We start from the raw sequence: 6580 nt of genomic DNA, 5'->3' as shown, positions 1-6580 counted from the left end.
GGCTCAGGTCATGATCCCAGAGTCCTGGGACCGAGGCCCTGCATCGGGCTCCCTGCTCAGCAGAGAGCCTGCTTCTCCCTCTCCCTCTGCTTCTCCCTCTCCCTCTGCCTGCTGCTCTCCCTGCTTGTGCTCTCTCTCTCTCTCTGTGTCAAATAAAATCTTTTAAAGATTAAAAGAAAAAGACTTATAAAAAAGAAATCAGCTACAAAAACTGGAAAAAAAACATAGACAGGTGGAGGCTAACAAATATATTAATAAAGAACAAATGGGTCAACCAAGAAATCAAAGAGGAAATTTAAAAAATACATGGGGCGCCTGGGTGGCTCAGTCAGTTAAGCGTCTGCCTTAGGCTCAGGTCATGATCCCAGGGTCTTGGGATCAAGCCCCACATTGGGCTTCCTGCTCAGCAGGGAGCCTGTCTCTCCCACTCCCACTGCTTGTACTCTCTCTCTCTCTCTCTGTCAAATAAATAAATAAAATCTTTTTTTAAAAAATAATAAATAAATAAATAATACATGTAGACAAATGAAAAGAAAAACACAACAGTCCCAAATCTCTGGAACACAGCAAAAGCAAGTCTAGGGAAATTTATAACAATACAGGCCTACCTCAAGAAATAAGAAAAATCTCAAATGCACAATCTAAACTTACACCTCAAAAAAAAAAAAAAAAGAAAGAAAAACAAAACCCAAAGTTCATAGAAGGGAGGGTATAATAAAGATCAGAGAAGAAATAAATGAAATAGAGACTAAACAATACAACCGATCAATAAAACCGAAAGCTCTTTCCTTGCAAAGATAAACAATATTGATAAACCTTTAGCCAGACTCATCAAGAAAAAAAGAGGAAAGACTCAGATAAATAAAATCAGAAATGAAAAGGAGAAGTAACAACCAACACCACAGAAATTCAGAAGGTTGGGGCGCCTGGGTGGTTCAGTCAGTTAAGCATCCGACTTTGGCTCAACTCGTGATCTCAAGGTCCTGGGATTGAGCCCTGTGTTAGGCTCCATGCTCATCAGGGAGTCTGCTTGTCCCTCTCCCTCTGGACTTCCCCCAACTCATTCTCTCTCTCTCTCTCAAATAAATAAATAAAATCTTTTTTTTTTTTTTTAAAGATTTTATTTATTTCTTTGACAGAGTGAGAGATAGCGAGAGCAGGAACACAAGCAGGGGGAGTGGGAGAGGGAGAAGCAGGCTTCCTGCCGAGCAGGGAGCCCGATGTGGGACTCGATCCCAGGACCCTGGGATCATGACCTGAGCCGAAGGCAGACGCTTAATGACTGAGCCACCCAGGCGCCCATAAATAAAATCTTTAAAGGGGTACCTGGGTGGCTCACTCAGTTAAGTGTCTGACTCTTGGTTTCAGCTCAGGTCACAATCTCAGGGTTGTGAGAGCAAGCCCCATGTCAAGCTCTACACTCAGCATGAAGTCTGCTTCTTCCTCTCTCTCTACTCCTCCCTCTTCTCTCTCTCAAATAAATAAAATCTTTTTTTAAAAAAGAAGAAATACAGAGGGTTATAAGTCTATGAAAAATTATAGGTCAATAAATTGGACAACAAATTGGACAACCAAGAAGAAATGGATAAATTCCTAGAAACATACAATCTTCCAAAACTGAACCAAGAAGAGAAAGAATATCTGAACATACCAATTATTGAGTCAGTAAGCAAAAAATTTCCAACAAACAAAAGTCCAGGACCAGATGGATTCACAGGTAAATTCTACCAAACATTTAAAGTATTTATAAGTATTTAATATATTAATAGTCTTCAAACTATTCCAAAAAAAAAGGAGGAATAAGAGCTTCCAAATACATTCTATGAGGCCAGCATTACCCTGGTACAAAAAGCAAAATCAATACAAAAAAGAAAACTATGGGCCAATATCCCTGATGAACATAGATGCAAAAATCCTCAATAATACATTAGCAAACTGCATTCAACAGCAAGATTAAAAGGATCATTCACCATGATCAAGTGGGATTAATTCTGGGGATATAAGGATCGTTCAATATTTGCAAATCAATGTGATATACCACATTACCAAAATGAAGAATAAAAATCATATGATCATCTCAATAGATGCAGAGAAAGCATTTGACAATATTTGACATCCATTTATGAGCAAAAACTCTCAAAAAAAGTGGGTTTAGAGGGAATATACCTCAACAACATAAAGGCCATATATGAAAAACCCACAGCTAACATTATACTCGTGGTGAAATACTTAGAAATTTCCTCTAAGATCAGGAACAAGACAAAGATGTCCACTCTCACCACTTTTAGTCCATATAGTACTGGAATTCCAAGCCACAGTAATTAGACAAGAAATAAAGGTCCAAACTGGTAAGGAAGAAGTGATACTGTCACTGTTTGCAGATGACATCATACTATATATAGAAAACCCTTAAAGACTCCACTAAAAATCTACTAGAACTGATAAATGAATTTGGTAAAGTTGCAGGATACAAAATTGATATATAGAAATCTCTTGCATTTCTATACTAACAACAAAGTAACACAAAGAGAAATTAAGAAAACAGTCCCATTTATAATTACACCAAAAGAATAGCATACCTAGGAATAAATTTAACCAAGGAGATGAAAGACCTATACTCTGAAAAGTGTAAGACATTGATGAAAGAAATTGGAGACACAAACAAATGGAAAGACATATCATGCTCATGGATTGGAAGAATATTGTTAAAATGTCCATACCACCCAAAGCAACCTACAGATTCAATGCATTTGCTATCAAAACATGAATAGCACTCTTCATAGAACTTGAAGAATTTGAAAATTTGAATGGAACCACAAGAGACCTGAAATAGTCAAAGCAATCTTGGGAAAGAAGAACAAAACTGGAGGTATCACAATCCCAGGTTTCAAGATACACTACAAAGCTACAGTAATCAAAACAGTATGGAACTGGCATAAAAACAGACACACAGATCAATGGAACAGGATAGAAAGCCTAGAAATAAACCCACACTTATATGGCCAATTAATCTATAACAAAGGAAGCAAGAATATACAACAAAGGAAAAGAAAGCCTTTCCAATAAATGATGTTGGGAAAATTGGACAGCTACATGCAAAAAAATGAAACTGGACCACTTTCTTACACCATACACAAAAATAAACTCAAAATGGATTAAGGACCTAAATGTGAGACCTGAAATCATAAAATTCCTAAAAGAAAACATAGGGAGTAATCTCCTGGACATTGCCCTTAGCAACATACTTATGGATATGTCATCTCAGGCAAGGGAAACAAAAGCAAAAATAACAATTGTGACTATACCAAAATAAAAAGCTTTTGCACAGTGAAAGAAACCATGAACAAAACAAAAAGGCAATTTACTGAATGGAAAAGATATTTTCAAATGATATACCCAATAGGGGGTTAATATCCAAAACATATGAAGAACTTACACAACACTAAAAAAACAAAACCAAAAAGACCCCAATTCGATTAAAAAATGGGCAGAGGACATAAATACACATTTTTCCAAAGAAAATATACAGATGACCAACACACACATGCAAAGATGCTCCACGTTACTAATCATCAGGGAAATGCAAATCAAGACCATAGTATGATATCATCTTACATCTGTCAGAATGGCTAGAATCAAAAAGATAAGAAATAAAAAGTGTTGGCGAGGATGTGGAGAAAAAGAAACCCTTACTCAGTGTTGGTGAGAATGTGGATTGGTGCAACAACTGTGAGAAACAGTATGGAGGTCCCTCAAAAAATTAAAAGTAAAAATAGCATAAAATCGGGGAATTCCACTACTGAGCACTTACCCAAATAAAAACACAAATTTGAAAAGATATGTGCACCCCTGTGTTTGTTGCAGCATTATTTACAATAACCAAAATAACCTAAATGTCCATTGATAGATGAATGGATAAATAAGATGTGGTATATATATGCAATGGTATATTACCCAGCCATACAAAAGAATGAGATCTTGCCATTTTCTACAACATGGATAGACCTGGGGGGGATTATACTAAGGGAAATTTTCAAACAGAGAAAGACAAAGACCGTATGATTGCACTTAAATGTACACTCAAAAAAAACCACATGAACAAAGAAACAAACAAACAAGGTAGAAACAGATATATAAATACAGAGAACTGGTGTTGCCAGAGGATAAGGGGTGGGGGATGGGCAAAATGGGTGAGGGGGAGTGGGAGGTACAGGCTTCAGGTTATGGAATAAATAAGTGATGGGGATCGAAGGCACAGCACAGAGAATATAGTTATGGTAGAGTAACAGCATCGGACAGGGATAGATGGCAGCTCCACTGTGGTGAGCATAGCATAATGTATGGATTTGTCCAATCACTGTTGTACACCCAAAATTAATGTAACATTGTGTCGACTCTACATGTATATATACACATATATACACACACACACTATATATAAAACAGTTATTTTTTTTTTAATATTTTATTTGACAGAGAGAGACACAGCGAGAGAGGGAACATGAGCAGGGGGAGTGGGAGAGGGAGAAGCAGGCTCCCCGCCCAGCAGGGAGCCCGATGTGGGGCTCGATCCCAGGACCCTGGGACCATGACCTGAGCCGAAGGCAGATGCTTAACAACTGAGCCACCCAGGGGCCCCAAAAAAGTTATTTTTATATTATGGATACAGTCCTTTATCAGAAGCAGGTTTTGCAATCACAGTTTGTGCCTTGTCTTTTCATTTTCTTAACAGTAAATTTGGAAAAGCAGAAGTTTTAATTTTGATGAAATCAAATGTATTACTTTTAATTTTTGATTTTCATGGTTTTCATAACTTACCCAAGAAATCTTTGTCTAGGTTCACAAAAAATATGCCCGCTGTTGCCTTCTAACAGTGTTTTTGCTATCACTTTTAGTCTAAGTCGATGATCCACTTTTAGTTGTTTCGTACAGTATGAAAGAAGCTTTGAGTTTTGTTTCATTGCATGTAGATTTCAAAATGTTCCAGCACCATTTATTGAAAAGATTATCCTTTTCCTATGGATTCACCTTATTACCTTTTCAAAACAACCAGCAGACTGTGGATTTATTTCTGGTCTCCATTCTCCTGAAGTGGTCTACATGCTTGTACCACAGCACGTGTTGGTATATCACACCAACATGGCTACTGTACAGCTTTAAAGTCTTGATTTTACATCGTAAATCATCCAACTTCTTTCTTTTTTTTTCCAAGATGGCTTTGGCTATCCCAAGTCTTTCATTTCTATATAAATTTTAGAAAATCTTACTAATTTCCTCAAAAAAAAATCAGCTGGAATTTGAGTTGAGATTGCATTTGATTTGGATATCAATTCAGGGATGATTGACATCTTTTTTTTAAGGTTGTATTTATTTATTTGACAGAGAGAGAGAGCACAAGTAGTGTGGCAGCAGAGGGAGAGGGAGAAGCAGGCTCCCCACTGAGCAGGGAGCCCGATGTGGGGCTTCATCCCAGGACCCTGAGATCATGACCTGAGCTGAAGGCAGATGCTTAATGACTGAGCCACCCAGGCACCCATTTTTTAAAGATTTATTTATTTGTCACAGAGAGAGAGAGCGCACACACAAGTTGGCAAAGTGGCAGGCAGAGTGAGAGGGAGAAGCAGGCTCTCCACTGAGCAGGGAGCCCGATGTGGAGTTCGATCCCAGGACCCTGGGATCATGACCTAAGCCAAAGGCAGATGCTTAACAACTGAGCCACCCAGGAGTCCCCAGGGATCATTGACATCTTAATATTAACTCTTCTGAGCAAATATAGCATATCTCTCCATTTATGAAGTCTTCTTTAATTTTTCAGTAATGTTTTGTAGTTTGTGTATAATTCTTACACATATTTTGTTAAATGTGTCCCTAAGTATTTTATGGTTTTTGCTATTATAATTTATATTATTTTTCAACTTCAAACAGTTTTTGCTAAAATGCAGAAATACAATTGATTTTTCAATATTGACTTTATATCCTGTGACCTTAATAAAAGTCAATTATTTCTAGGAGGGTTTTTTTTTTTTTTTTTTGTAAATTCCATAGAATATCTAGACATCTCGTCATCTGATAATTAAAATAATTTTACTTCTCTTTTCCAATATACACGTCTTTTATTTCTTTCACCGACCTTATTATACTGGATTTAGTTGCAGTAAAATGTTGAATAAGAGTGGTGAGAGAGAACATCTTTGCCTCATTCCTGACCTTAGCAGACAAGCATCAGTCTTTCACCATTAAATATAACATTAGCTGTTCTTCATCAGGTTGAGAAAGGTTTCTTTCACTCCTAGTTTGCTGAAACATTTTTTTTTCCATGAGTGCTTGTTGAAGACTGTCAAATGTTCTTTCTACCTCTGTTGAGGCTATCATATTCTTTTTCTTTTTTTTTTTAAAGTCAGTTAATATGGTGAAAAATCCGCTTAATTTTTTTTTTTTTTTAAGATTTTATTTATTTATTTGAGAGAGAGAGAATGAGAGACAGAGAGCATGAGAGGGAGGAGGGTCAGAGGGAGAAGCAGACTCCCTGCCGAGCAGGGAGCCCGATGCGGGACTCGATCCCGGGACTCCAGGATCATGT

Source organism: Phoca vitulina, unplaced genomic scaffold, assembly GCF_004348235.1.
Source record: "Phoca vitulina isolate PV1807 unplaced genomic scaffold, GSC_HSeal_1.0 scaffold9, whole genome shotgun sequence".
Lineage (NCBI taxonomy): Eukaryota > Metazoa > Chordata > Mammalia > Carnivora > Phocidae > Phoca > Phoca vitulina.
This window is presented reverse-complemented; position numbering follows the sequence as displayed.